The 15,303-nt window shown below is 51.9% G+C and overlaps 1 pseudogene; it reads left to right on the top strand.

Annotated features, from left to right (window-relative positions):
* The first annotated feature begins 240 nt into the window (after positions 1-240).
* LOC132366932 (cyclin-dependent kinase 20-like) overlaps positions 241-15,303 on the top strand; it is a 48,282-nt pseudogene continuing 33,219 nt past the window's right edge.

The raw sequence follows: 15,303 nt of genomic DNA, 5'->3' as shown, positions 1-15,303 counted from the left end.
CCGTCACCTTTCAGCCACGCCCTCGGCGCCGCGGTCCCGCCCCCGGCTGTGAGGCCCCGCCCCGTGCCCCCGCTCGCCCCGCTGAGTGCCCCGCCCGCCTCACTGAGTGCCCCGCCTCCACCCCGGAGAGCGGCTCCACCCTCCCGCCTATGTAGCCCGCTCCCAAGGCTGTTCCGCCTTGCTCGCTGGCTGCATGCCCCCGCCCCTCGCGTAACCTGGCGTCACTCGTCACGTGACGCCCGGCAGTGCCGCGAGGGGTCGGCGGTGGCTCTCGCTCCCGCTGGCACGGTCTGTGCACGGGTGATTCCCGCCGAATGAAGCGCACTGAGGCGTGATGGCGAGGGCCTAGGGGAAGGCGCAGACAGGCCTGGACGCCGCCTGTAGCTGCCTTCGGCCTCCCGGCCTCTGCGCTCTTTCCTGCGCCGTTGCTAGGCAGCCGCATCTGGGCGCGGGAGGCAGGGCGGGCTAATGCGGAAAGGTACGGGTGCCGGGGAGGGGCTGTGATTGCAGAGGGTCCGGGTGTCTGGCAGAGGGCTATGGAGCAGTACTGCATCCTGGGCCGCATTGGGGAGGGCGCGCACGGCATCGTCTTCAAGGCCAAGCACGTGGAGGTGAGCACCCAGCCCTTCCTCCTTCGGTTCCATTGAGATCTACCCGTTGTCCCGACCCACGCTTGGGCTCCTGCCTCCCCGCAGCTTTTCGTGGCGTACTCCCGCCTCCTTTGCTCTCTTGAGTGGAGGCCGTCCAGCAACCAGCGGTGCTTTCTTCGGGCGAGTGCCCCCTAGGAGGGTGGCGTGGATGTCTCTGAGCTGCTTGCTCAGCGCTGCGCCTGCTGGCCCTGATTTCCCTCCAGCCCGGGGTGGGGGGCGCGTCCCACCCCCACGAGGGCCTCAGGCCTCGGCGTCGCATCCCCTTTTCCAGCCGGGGATGGGCCTGCAGTGTCTGCGTCCTGTCCCAAACAGACTGGAGAGATCGTTGCCCTCAAGAAGGTGGCCCTGCGGCGGCTGGAGGATGGCATCCCCAACCAGGCCCTGCGGGAGATCAAGGCCTTGCAGGAGATCGAGGACAGTCAGTATGTGAGTGGGGCTGGTGTTCTGAGGTGCTGATTCCCGCCCTCCTCCACTCACTCCCACTCTGAGGTCCTGCAGTCACTCTGTTCACTCATTTGCTTCCTCACCCCTCACTCACTCCCTTTTTTCTCCACTTGTTGTTCACCCTCATTCACTCAGTTACTTCACTCATTCATTCCCTGTCGTTCACTCGCTTATTTCTTCGCGTACTCGTTCGCTCATTCACTAACTTATTCCTTTTTTCTCAAAACACTTGGTGATTTCTGATGATAATGATAATTGCCACCTATTGAGCTCCTGTTATGTTCTGCATGCCAGGTTAACTGCTTTATGTATATTGTCCTTCTGAGTTTCGCCCTCTGCTCTGCAAGGCACGCTCAGGCTCTCCCTATCTCAGGCCAGGGGAGGAGGCGCAGCCACCAGCTTACGGGTGCTCAGCTTGTTCCGCTTGTCTGTGGAGGCTTTGGCCCAGGTCTGATCGCAGAATCAGGACGGTTTAACACTGGGGCCTCCCATAGACTCTACCCTCTACTGGCTACTGGCAACACAGAAACCAGCCCCTACCCTGCTCTTGAGAACTGAAGTGTGGTAGGGGAGATGGCCAAAGGCTACAGCGCCCATCTGGCGTGGTTTGTGCTGTGACAGGCCTGGGAGGGGCTGTGGGCACACGAGGAGAGACACCTCACACACCCAGTTTCATTCTCTTTGTGGTATTCTCTCTTGTCCATGTCCTGAGTAGAGGATGTGCTTAACTTCCTGGGAAGTGACAAGGGTAGGTCCACCCACCTAAGGGTGGGTGATACTCTGACTTGTTTCTTATTCTCTGGAGATGTCCTTGATATATTGGGTGACACAAGCATGTTATAAAACTGTGTGTGTCATCTTGGTTTTGTATGAAAATATTTTGTATATATATACGAATACATGCCTGTGTGTGCCATGTCTCTTGTAAAGTCTGGTGGAATAGACTCCTAAGGTTGACTGTAGGTGATAGGATTTTTCTCTTGCTGTTTTTTTCATTATAATTTTGGGTATTATCTGAATGTATTTGTTTGTCCCAATCTGTAAAATGAGTGTCTACTACCCTCAACATCAGAAAAACAGCAATATGGCCATTCTTGTTTTTTGAGGAAAGTAAAAGGGCTTTGCTGACAGCTTGTGTGTGGGAGAGGTGGAGGGCCCATAGGAAGCTGGTGATATGGTCCCATGTCCTGTGCATCAGCAGGCCTGAAGAGTCTATCTTTAAAACACTCCAGATCTTACCCTGGCCCAGGCCATCCTCACCTCTCATCAGAACAACTACAGCAGGCTCCCCTGCCCCCCCGCCCCCCCGCCACTGCCTCCACTCCACAGTCAAAAAATGTACATGAAATCATCTACTCCCTGGCTTGAAAAGCTCCAGAGGCTTCTCTTCACTCCGAAAGAACTGTCACCATCTGCTTCCACCCCGCTCCAGCCTCTTTTTTCATTCACAACTTCTTAAGTGTCTGGCCCGTGATAAGCACTGTCTAGGCTCCAGGAGTGCAGAACAGAGCGGCCTCCTTCCTGTTCTTGCCTCCGGGCCTTGTGTTTGCTGTCCCCTGGCCCAGAGCTCCTTCCCAGACGCCTTCTCTTCTTTCTTCATCAGAATCTTCATCAAAACACCCTATACGTTTGTTGTTTGGTCATTTGTCAGTCATTTGTCCCCTGAGCTCCTTCAAGTCCTTCGGGACCCACCAGCCCTTGCTCCTGTTCACTACTGTGCAGCCTGCCCTTGTGACCTCGTGGGCCCTCAGGAAGTATATGTGACATGTCTCCTGCTCTCCCAGTGCTGGGAGTTGTGATCACCTGTGTGTGTGTGTGTTTCCAGGTGATTTTCCAGTTCGTGGGCTGGGTGGGGGACCAGACACTGCCCTAAGTCGCCTTTCTTAGACCTCCTTTTCCCTGAGTGTTTACTGGAGCATTAGAGTAGGGACTCGCCTTCTCCTGGGAGAGGGAAGCAAGAGATCACCAAGCTCCCTGATTCTGAGCTCAGATCTCATGCCACCATCTCTGCCTGCCTGGTCCTGTGTTGGTGCAAGGGCTGAGGGTCCCAGAGAGAGTCTGAGCCATGTGAGTCTGGAGGCTGACGGGATGCCCCGCTTGCAGGTGGTATAGCTGAAGGCCGTGTTCCCGCATGGCGCAGGCTTCGTGCTGGCCTTCGAGTTCATGCTGTCAGATCTGGCTGAGGTGGTGCGCCACGCCCAGAGGCCGCTGACCCAGGCGCAGGTCAAGAGCTACCTGCAGATGCTGCTCAAGGGGGTCGCTTTCTGCCATGCCAACAACATTGTACATCGGGTCAGTTCCAGCATGGGCTGGGGTGGGACCGGGGGGGGTGGCTGGGCTGTGGGTAGGCCAGCCCTTGATGAAGGGCATGGTTAGAAAAGGGACAGAGGGGGCAGGGCCTATGGGTAGGAGGCCAGGGCGGGGGCCCTGGAGGAGGTCGGGTCTTGCGCTGACCTGGGTGCCCAGCCTGCCAAGCCCTCCTGTCCCGAGGTCCTGTGGGGGCTCTGGAGGAACTGATGCCTCTTTGGGTGCTCTCAGGACCTGAAACCAGCCAACCTGCTTATCAGTGCCTCGGGCCAGCTCAAGATAGCGGACTTTGGCCTGGCCCGGGTCTTTTCCCCAGATGGCAGCCGTCTCTACACGCACCAGGTGGCCACCAGGTAGGGAGGACCAGTTCCCAAGCAGGACCTGGCAATAGACAGGCCCCAACCCTCCTGCTGGGAAGAGATGCTTCTGGACCTTCTGTCCAAACAGTGCTCTTGGGGCTGGTGTGGGGTCCAGGATGACCTTCCGAGGCAGCTTCCTGACAGACCGGTGACCTGGCTGTGACCACCTGCCCTCCTCTCACAGGTGGTACCGAGCCCCTGAGCTCCTGTATGGTGCCCGCCAGTATGATCAGGGTGTCGACCTGTGGTGAGACGCCTATGGGCTGGGCAAGGGGGAGTGTGGGTCGTTGGGTCACCTTTTCCTCCTGGGCATTGAGGTCTCTAAGCCATTTGCGGGTTTTCCTGCTGTGAGCTCTAGGTTGCCATGGGGGTGTCTCCCCTGGTTAGAGTATCTCTGAGGAGTTTGGGATCAGTGTTCCTCCCCATGACAGTTTTGAGCTGGGAGGGGTCAAGTGGGATCAGAGTGGTTGTCCCAGTAGGAAGCTTCTGGGCTGAGGTCGGGGAGGTGGTCCGAGGCATGGGGCGTCTAAGCTGCTATGCAGGGGGTGATATCCCAGGATGCAATGTTCCTGAGCTATCTAGAGGCCTGGGTCCCTGGATATGAAGGCCCTGAACCTTTATTTGGGGTAGGATGGTTTGTATATGCCTAAGAGTTTGAGATTTGGGGGCCGTTTTGGAGTCTGCCCCAGAATGGGAGGAGGTGGCAGTGTGTCCCAGAATGTGAGGCTCTGAGAAGTCTCAGAACGGTTGAGGGGTTGATGTGTGTTCCAGAGTTGAGGCCTGAGAGCTGTTTAGACAGGGGGATATGCTCTGTGTTCTAGGCTTGAAGTCTTTGACTGTTTGGGGATCTGTATCCTTAGCTATGAAGCCTGAAGGCTACTTTGTGGGTATCTTGAGCACAGTGTGAGGTGTGGGTGCTGGTGTGGGGAGATCTGTTTCCATGGTGTGAGATCTCTGAGTTGTTTGGGTTCTGTATCTGCAGGGCTGTGGGCTGCATCCTGGGGGAGCTGTTGAACGGGTCCCCCCTTTTCCCAGGGGAGAATGACATTGAACAGCTTTGCTGTGTGCTTCGAATCTTGGGCACCCCCAGTCCTCAAGTCTGGCCGGTTTGCAGGGGCCTACAGTGGGAAGGGGTGGGGGCGGGTGGCTTCTATTACCCCAATAGCTAGTGACTCCCCTGCCCCGCACCTTCTCTCTCGTGGCCCCATGCCTCCTTGACTTGCCGGACCTCGGTCCTGGCCCAGCGTGGGGTCTCCTCCTCCCCTGCCCTGCTGGAGGTGCGAGGGCCAGGGCCCAAGCTCTATCCCTTCCCACCCGTCCCCAGCACACACGCATCCAAACCGAGCTGGGCATGGAGCAGGCGCCTGAGATGTAGAGGAAGCACTGAAGGACTGAGTGAGCACGTGATGTCATGAGTGACATGTGAGCAGGGGTGCATGGATGGGGGAGTGATGAGTGAATGGGAGCAGGTAGGTGACAGGGAGCGAGAACTGACACCTTAAGGGGGCTGGCGGGGTGGGTGCCGGCCCTGATGGACCCCCTTCTCCTCCAGGAGATCAAGGACCTGCCTGACTACAACAAGATCTCCTTCAAGGAGCAGGCTCCCGTGCCCCTGGAGGAGGTGCTGCCCGATGCCTCTCCCCAGGCCTTGGACCTGCTGGGGCATTTCCTCCTCTACCCTCCACGCCAGCGCATTGCAGCCTCCCAGGTAGGGTGACACCCGTTGCCCTGACCCTCCTCGTCCGTGTCCTTTTGACCAGGCAGGTTGAGATTCTCAGAACCTGTGATGGGCTGGGACCAGAACCCCTGGAGCCAGGTTTAGGAGGGTGCAGGGCAGGTGTGCCTCTCCTGAGTGGACCCTAGAGGGCAGGTGGCCAGGGGTGGCCCATTAGAAGGGCATGCACACGTCGCAGAAGAGCGAGTCTTGGGTTATTGGTGACTCACTTCTTCGTCCCTTCATTCCTTCAACAAGAATTTACTAGCATCTGGCACGTGCTGAGCATTGTCCTGGACCCTGATCCAGAGTGAACAGACGTGGCTTGTGCCTGTGGGGTCTCCACCCTGTGGTGAGGCAGGGCCGTCAGTCTGTGGGAGCCGAGGGGAGGGATGTTGGGACTGACTTTGGGGTCATGCAAGGCTTCCTGGAGAAGGGCAGGTTTAAGCATGGGGAGCTGTTTTCCCAAGAGAAATGATGAGCAGAGGCCTGGAGAGGAGGACCCAGGAGGGGTGGGTCGTGGCTAGAAGGCAGGAGAGGAGGGGAGGACCATGGGCTGATGGCTGATGGTGTGAGGGCCTCTGTCAGGTGTATCTGTCCATCTGGCCTCATGGCAGCCTCCCCTCCCTGCCCTCGGCACTACAGTGTGTGTTTACACATGCCCCTGGCGAGTTCCCATGTCAGCAGCACCTTCAGAGTGTACTGAGGCCAACTGACCACCTCTCAGCCCCCTGCTGCTGCCCCCATTCTAAGCGCCCCCCCCCATTGCCTCCCAGAATCTGCTTCTCCTGCCCATTTAGTCTTTCCTCCACGTGGCAGAGAGAGGGACCTTGTCCAGGTAGGCTGTCGCATCCTCGCCTACAGGGCCCTCCTGGGGCTCCCTCAGAGGAGAAGCCAGGTCCTAGTGGCCCACAGCCATCACACATTTGGGGCCATCACCTCTGTGACTCTGCCAGCTCCCATTCCCCTTGCTCACTCCCCTCGGGCCCCAGGGCTTCTCCATGTCCTGGGGGTCTGTGCATTTCTGTCCCTAGGCCTCACTCATTCACCTTTCAGGTCTCTGCTTGAGCGCCACCTCCCAGGGGCCTCCCTTCACCATTCTTCAGGCCTGCAGCCCCTCCAGTATTCCTATCCCCCCCTCATACTTTCTCTTTCCCACATCACTAATCATTTGATGCACTGTTTGTCTTACTTCTTTATCGTGTTTATTACCCCCACCCCTCACTATGTGGAAAACTTGAAGGCAGAGCTCTTTGTTCTGTTTACTGCTGCATCTCCTGTCTCTGGAGCAGTGCTCAAACAGTGAGCGCTCCGAGGTGTTGGAGTCACCTGAACGATGAGCAGATGAAGGAAAAATTCTCTCCAGGGCAATGTTCACATCTCCTCCTCGGAGGGAAGTGGCTGAAGCTGGGACGGGGAAGTGACCAGTTTCCTTTTGCTACCCCTTGCTTGCTACCCTCAGGCCTTCCTGCACCAGTACTTCTTCACAGCTCCCCTGCCTGCCCACCGCTCGGAGCTGCCGATTCCTCAGCACCCAGGGGGACCTGCCCTCAAGGCCCCCCCAGGACCCCCCCCACGTCCATGACCTCCACGTGGACCGGCCTCTCGAGGAGTCGCTGTTGAACCCGGAGCTGATTCGGCCCTTCATCCTGGACGCTGAGACGTTGGGCCAGGCCCCACAGGCGTGTCCCCCCCTTCCCTCCCCAGGACAAGCCAGGCCTCTTGTTCTTCTGCTCCGGCCTGATTCGACCACAGTGGTCCTGCTCCTGGCCAGGCCATCCAGCCTCAGCAGAGGGGACCCTCGGCCTGTGCTGTCGGCCTCCCATCTGTTGCTGGTAACAGATCCATCAGAAGGAGGCGGTGAGTTCCGCTGGCATGCCTGCCATGGGGCTGGTTCTCTAGTTGCTGCCTTCCTGGTCAGGGACAGTCCTGGTGGAGCCGTTTGGGGGAGCGCTGAGTGTAGGATGTCCTCATGTCGGAAATCCAAGTGGGAAGGAAAGTGTGGTTTGATTTTGTTCTCAGAGACATTAAACACTAGTTCACTTTTGAGATTTATTATAAAAACGCCCGGTAGTTCTACGTGATGTATGCCCCTCTTCCTTTCCAGTTGAGGGAAGTGGCTGAGGTAGCATCATCCCCTGGCCCTTGCTTCTCTGTGGTCACTGGGAAAGTGGCCCCATTCATGGCTACTTTAGTCTTGGGAGATTGCTAGGTGCTTCATGTGACAGAGCTCCCTTTTGGAGGTGAGTTGGCAGAAATCAGGACCCAGGAATGGCTCAAGTTGGGGACCCAATAAGTGACCCTCCACACCTTAAGCTGGTTTACCAACATCACCCTCAGGATACGGGTGAGCCTGGACCACATGGGCCTCCTCTTTACTCAGAGATACTGGGCAAATAAGAAGACAGACATTCCTGGAACTCATTTGTTAATTCAGTAAATCCCAATACAATCTGAACTGGCTCTTGTTTTTCTTATTAAATAATTTGGTAAGCCAATTCTAAAATATATGCGGAAATGAAAGGGTTAAGAGGAGGCAGAAGCAGAAGAAAAGGCAAAAAATGATGAAAGGACTTACCCTATCAGATACCAAGACTATCATAGGGCTGTAATAAATAAGCAATGTGGTATTGGTTCACAGATAGATAAAAACAGATAAGTCAGAGAAACTTATTCTTAGCAATCTTGTATTCTTAAAATATTCATTTTGTGCTCATGTGGCTAAAATTCTGTAAGCACTGCAGTCACAGAGGTGACTAACAGTGCCACAGTCACTGCTCTCCAAGCTCCTAGAGGGCACAGCACAGTAAACTCTAGTTGTTGCTTTCAGGGAAGAGTCTCAGTGTCCCATATGTCTTTAAAGATGTTTTAAGGATCTGGCCTCTGCCTGTTTGTCCAGCCACATCTGTAGACTCTAAGCTTCAGTCTAGCTCAATTTCTGGTGTCTCTCACCTTCTTATGAACGCAAGTCTGTACCCAAACCCTGACCACTGACCCTCAGCCAGTTCCACTCACAAAGACTCTTAACGCTTACTCCACCCTGACATTGACCCTCACCTTTACCTTAAACCTTACACTTAACCTGACCCTATCACCCTGACCCTGACATATACACTGACTCTCACCCTCACTCAATTCTTTGCCAGCCCCTTCCCCACCCATGCCTGGCTTTGATCTTGGCATTGACTCTGACCCTCACCCAAACTCTGACCCCGTTTGACCTAGAACTAAACCTTGTCCATGAACTTGGCTCTCATCTTAACCTTAACCCTGAGTCTCTAATTGACATTCCTCTTACCTTGATGCTCATTATGATCCTGATCCTGACCATTAACATGTCCCTGACACTTGCCCTGAGCTTGACTTATCTTTGACAATGACAGCTTCTCTCACACTGATTGTGAATACTGTGATAAATGAGATACTCACCACCTTCAATCTGATTCTGACCCTCAACTTCACTCTGCCCCTAGACTGAATCCTCACCTTGACAAGGACCATCATACTGACACACCCTGCCCTTGAACTTGCGCCTTGATGCTGAACTACACTGTACACTCAAGCTGAAACTAGTCTGCACACCAAGCCTGACCATGATCCTGATTCTGACCCTCATCTTGACCTAGACCTCAACTTCATCCTGACCTGGGTCCTCATCCTAATGCTGAGCCTCACACAGAACATGGACTCACACTTGGCTGTCACCATTGACACCCTAATCCCATCATGACCTTGAACCTAATCTAGACCCTGACCCTGAATTGAATTTCACACGGACACTGACTTTCATTATTATGATGACTCGTCCTCAGCCTGATCGTCACCTTCATCTTGACCCATCCTCACTTTGAAACTTAACCTTGAACTTGATTTTGACTATAAACCAAACTCTGACCCTCTGTGGTAAGCAGAATAATGTCCCCCCCCCACCAAAGATGCCCATGTCCTAACCTATGAATACATTGCCTTACACACAAAAGGGACTTTGCAAATGTGATTAAAGCGTACAGACTTTGAGATGGAAAGAGTGTCCTGGATTATGCAGATTGGGCCAATGTAATGGGGGTTGGGGGGAGGGAGAGTTGGAGGAGGAGGACTTAATTCCTTCCAGCAGCAATAGAAAAGGGACCCACCTTGACTTTTAATTGACCTTGACCTTCACAATGACCATCATGCTCACCCTGACCCTGACACTACCTCACATTGATCTTGACCCTGAACCTGACACTGACTCTAATCCTGAGCATCAACCTCACCCTCACCTTGACCCTGAATCCTACACGGAACTGGACATCCACTGTCAACTTGAATCCAACTTTCAATCTTACTTTCACCCTGACAATAACCATCATCCTAATCCTGACATTCATCCTCTCACTGATCCTCTCTAATGGAGCCTCAACTTGATCCTAACGTTGGCTCTCACACTGATCTTGAACTTGATCTTGAACCTAACCCTGGATCTAAAATTTCCCTCATAGTGATCTTGTCCTTGAACCTGATTCTGACACCATGACCCTGACCATTGTCTTATCTTGATCCTTAACCTGACATAGAATTTTACCTTGAACTGGACACTCACCCTCACGTTGATTCTGATCTTCATCACTCTGTCTCTGATCTTACCCTCATCCTGACTGTGACCCTGGCTGCTCTGACATTGAGCTTGATCATGACCTTCACCCTTACACTAACTCTGATCTGATCTTGGCCAGGGCCACGACCAAAACCAGGGTGAGGTCCAGGGTTGGGGCTAAGGCTAGGTAGGGTGAGAGCCCGGGCAGGGGCCCTGATGAGGGAAGTACCAGGTTAGAGCCAGGGCTTGGGCAAGGGCCAGTGCCAGTGTAAGACGGAGGCTGAGGGTCATTCTGAAGGTGATTGTGAAGGCCAGGGTCAGGGCTAGGGCAAAGCTCAGGATGAAGGTGTGTATTAGGGTGAGTCAGGGTCAGGTGAGGGTAGGGACAGGAGTATGGTAGATGTCAGATGCTAATGAAATCAAGGGTGATGATTAGGGCGAGGTTGAGGAAGAGGGTCAAGGTCTGGATAAGGGCCAGCACCAGGGCAAGGGCTCGGGAGGTGCTGGGTTCAGGGGCACCACAGGGTCCCGCGTGAGGGTCAGGGCGAAGGTCAGAACGAGGATGAATGTCAGTATAAGGGGGTGGGCGAGGGTCTCAGCGAATGTCAGGACAAGGGTTAGAAGCCAGTCTAAGGCCAAGTAGAAGCAGGGCCGGTGAGCGGATTAGTAGAAGTGGGTGTTCCGAACGGAAGCGCGGAGGCTGGGCGAGGATGAAGCGAGCGGGCGGGGCTCGGCCTGCGGGGGCGGAAGCGCAGCGAAGGCGTAGCCCGACCCAGGCAACCACGGGGGCTGGCGCCGTGGAGCCGCAGATGGGTTTGCCCGAGCTGCTGCACGTCTTCTCCTTCTTGGAGGCCCGAGACATGCTCTGCGTCGCCCAGGTGGATAAGGTAGCGCGTCCTGTCCCAGGCGGGAGGCAGGGCTGGGCTCCTGGTCACTGGCGTGTCCATGGTCGGCCCGTCCCCTCGGAGCCTCCGTTTCCCAAATCTGGGAGGGGGCGTCGGACGGCCCTGAATCCGCGATCTGCAGAGGACGCTCTTGGCCCCCGGGGTGGCGACCTCGGCGACCTATGAAGGGGTTGCTCTGAAAACCTCTTATCCCTCTGTTCCTCCGTCTGTCGGTGTGTCCAGAGCCCCTGCGCGGTTGGCTTGCACTGGGCACCTGTGAACAGGGTTCACCCCTAAGATTGGCCTAGGGATCCCACCTCTTCTGGAATATTCTGGAATTTCCCTTCTGGGGCCTGCCTGGAAAGCCGTGCCCTCCCTGTGAGTGACGCCTCCTCCTGCGGGCTCCGCCTGTCCCTTCCCAGCCAGTCGAGCTCCTGTACTGGCTGTGCTCCCTAAGTGCCTGTTTAGTGCGTTAGTCTGATCTGCGATCCTGCCCCTGTTGTGTTCCGAGCTCTTCCTCCTCTGTGCTCTTACTCAGCACAACTGTGACTAAATGATCACATACTGTGCTTGTTAAATGTTTGCTTCCCCCCTACGCCCGCTAGACTCATTCTTTTGTCTCTTGCATCACTGTGTGTATAACCACTGTATGATCACTGTGTGTATACACTCAGCGTATGGCTTGATATTTAGTGTACTGTAAGTAAATGTTTGTTGAGTAAATGAATTTCTTTACTTTTAAAATACATTATTATATCATTTTACAAAAAGATTAATAAACAGACCCTTACCTGAATTGTGTAATTATAACTTAAATGTATCAAGTAAAATACTGGGTTGTTATCCCCATTTTTACCAACCAATAGGGAAAGTGAGTATCGTGCCGAGAGTGCATTGGCTGAGGTCACCCAGGTAGTCTCCCAGCAGATTTTGAAAGGGAGGTGCCTTTTACCCTTTGATAGCAGCAACTTCTCCAGGTTCTGGTTTCCCTGTTAGGTAAAATGAGGTCAATAAACCCTGCCTCACAGTGTCATCATGAAGATCAGCATCTAACAGAGGCATTCTCCAAGGTGGGTAACACCCATTTTGCAGGTTATATTACATATTATAATTTTATGTTAGGGAAGTAAGAACATCTCAGTTGGGTTTTGAACTGGGAGCTATAGAAAAAAAGAATGCGGAAATCTTCTTACCTGGTTTGATTATTGCAAAATATCAACTTTACATTCCTACTAGCCAAAAAGATTTCTTAAGGACTGAGAAACTTTGATCTCGGGTGAGTGAGGGCTGTGGAAGTAGGAACCTGGGCTCAGACAGGGTGGTTGTTATTTCTGCCAGGGCCTGGAAAGCCACGTATCTGGCTGGGACCCTCAGTAGGTCTGGGCCACAGAAAGCTCCAGAGTGGTTTCTACTGAAGCTGTATAGGCTCCAGAACCCAGGGTGGCCCAGCTGGAGAGGCCAAGAAGTTCCAGGATGCAGGTGTGGGCCTGAGGGAGGGGGAGGCAGGGTACTGTGATCCCTTCCCAGGGCCACCTGAGCCTCTTCCAGATACTTCTGCAGAGAGCAGCCTGTGTGCCCTCCCCAGGTAGCAGTTCTGTTCCTCCACCTTGGCATCTCTGGGACATCCCTTTAGCCAGAGCCTTAATTTACTCCATTGCAGCAGCCTTCTTATGGGTCCTGCTGCTCTGCCCTCTTTTCCAGTCTTTCCTTCTCTCTCTTTTTTATTCAATTGGCCCTACCACGTGGCTTACAGGATCTTAGTTCCCCAACCAGGGATCCAACCCGTGCCCCCTACAGTGGAAGCTCAGAGTCTTTTTTTTTTTTTTTTTTAATATTTATTTATTTTGCTGCATCGGGTCTTAGTTGCGGCACATGGGATCTTTGTTGTGGCACGTGGGATCTTTCGTTGCAGTGCACGGGCTCTCTAGTTGTGGCGCATGGGCTCTAGAGCATGCATGGTCTTAGTTGCCCCAGCATGTGGGATCTTAGTTCCTCGACCAGGTATCCAACCCATGCCCCCTGCATTGGAAGGCGGATTCTTAACCATTGGACCACGAGGGAAGTCTCCAAGTCCTTCCTTCTCATAGCAGCCTAAAACACAGTTTGACTTGCCACTCTTCCATTCACAGTTCTCAAGTGACTTCTCACTGTTTTTGCCCTTCTGACTTCCAAGAGTTGGTCTAAGCCTGTCTCCAGCTCCTTTCTCTATGTTCTGATTAAGGCAACTTACTCATCATCTTTTTCATACTTCTGAATCTTTGCCCAAGCGGATCTTTCTCTCCCTGAAATGCTTCAGCCGTTTTCTTAGAGGATAACTACTCATCCTTCAGGAGTTGATCAGTAGTTACTTCTGAACCCCTTGGCTCCAACTGAGTTGGTCATTCTCTCCTTTGTCATTCATTATTTGGTGTGTTTTATTTGATGGTCTGAATTTGTCTCTAACTCCCCAGGGTGAGTGTTCTTGAGTGCAAGCACTGGGTCTCATTTAGCTCTCTGTCCCCTCCACAGGGCCTGGCAGGCTAGGCACTAATTGCATGTTGACTGACCAGCTACTCTTCTGGGTCTGGAATGAGGCTTCAAGGACCAAGGAACTGTGGAGGTGAGTGGAGGAAGAGCCAGGCCTGCTCAGGAGAGTATCCCTCAAAGGAGAGAGGGGTGTACTTTTCAGCACTCACTGCGTTTCTGTTAAGTAGACAAGAAGGGACAATCCACAGCCCTTACCAGCAGGAGACTCCTCCCTAGTTGGGGGTGTGAGACTTTTTTTATAGTATATTGAAATATAAGCGATTTTGTTAATCAAGTGGAGGTTGATGTAGGTGGGGGTACCAAACTCAGGGGCAGAAATGTACAGCGAATTGAATGCAGCTGGCTGATAGACAAATCAATAGACAAATAAACCACTTTTATTTGATTTCAACTTTGGTGTAACAACATAGTTATATAAGCATGTTTGATATTAGAACTTAAATAAAATTCAAAAAATTAAAAGTAGAAAATAAAAAATATTTTAATCATTAAATTTTTCTTTTCTGTTCATTCCTCCTTTGGAACCTGACATCTTTTCTTTTGTCCCAAGAGGTAAGTGTCAGATCTTCTGCCTCTTGCAGAATATAGGACAGACTATATAGCCTTGACTATCAACTAGGAGCTATATTTAGTTTTAGTCTATCCTGATGGAAAACAACTGTTCACATGAAGTTTCCTCCAAACATGGAGGGAATCTTTGCTTGATGGTTTTTATTTTTAGAATAACTGTGAATTGATATATTTGAGAATTGTGGAATGCCAATCTTGCCATATTTATTTTTCAGTATCATACAGCACTGTTCTGTTTGTTGCTTTTTATTCATTTTTTTTATTGCTAATAATATTAATTAGAAAAATGATGTTAATCTCTAGTCAATTTTGAAGTAAGGGAACTTTTATTGGATTTCAGTCTTTATCTCTACAATTTGGGGGATGTACTCTAGATAGAACATTCAATTCTGGAAATTGATTTCTCTGTAGATAAGTGGACAAGAGAATGTCTTGCCAAATGTGATTCTCAAAGACATTGTGTCACTAGAAATAAATGAGTTGACTCATAGATTGGTGTAACTATTTGTGGAAGCCCTTGGAGGGCAGTTCTCACAGTTGGAATGGGTAGGATGCCAACCCTAAACCCTAGTCTTTGTTCTCATCTTTAAGCTGGGGTAGGATAAGCTGGGGTAGGAATTTCCCTTTGAGTAACATAAGCAATATATTTCTTTCAGCAGTTCAAAAAATCTCTTGTGCAGCTTATCACCTAACCCCCACATACATACATGTGTTACCATATTGTGTGTACCTCCAGGTTCCTCAAGCAGATTCTTCAGCTGTCTGCAAGCCAAGTCACGAATGGGTTTTCGGTTCATTACTATTTTATAGTTTTTGGTGCTAAACTCTTTTTAGCATACAGTCATTCTTTGGGATGGTATCCTTGACCTATGTTCATAAAAAAAACACTGGGTTTATGTTTCTGGAACTGGGACAACTGCAACAGCATTCCAGGAGCATCGTCACATGCACGTGTCATTTCTAATGTTGTACCTGTCATGGGTACTAGGCCCCAAAACTCTCCAGGCCCATAGGAACTCTTACGGACACAGTAAATGAACATGGTTAACCGGTCATATGTTTTTAATATGTACTCTATAATTCTAATTTAAAACACTGCAAGTTACTTCTTTAAAATGCTTCATGACCTTTTAAATTCTGCCATCTCTTTAACACACTATGTGTTAGATTTTTGGTTAAAAGGAAAATTGCAAATATTTGCTTTTGTTTAAGGTACAAATATTTTTTTTTTGTTTGTGTACAGTAGATTGTTTTGCTGTTAATTGCTATCTGA

The sequence above is a fragment of the Balaenoptera ricei genome, chromosome 6 (assembly GCF_028023285.1).
Source record: "Balaenoptera ricei isolate mBalRic1 chromosome 6, mBalRic1.hap2, whole genome shotgun sequence".
NCBI classification, from domain to species: Eukaryota; Metazoa; Chordata; class Mammalia; order Artiodactyla; family Balaenopteridae; genus Balaenoptera; species Balaenoptera ricei.
This window is presented reverse-complemented; position numbering and strand designations above follow the sequence as displayed.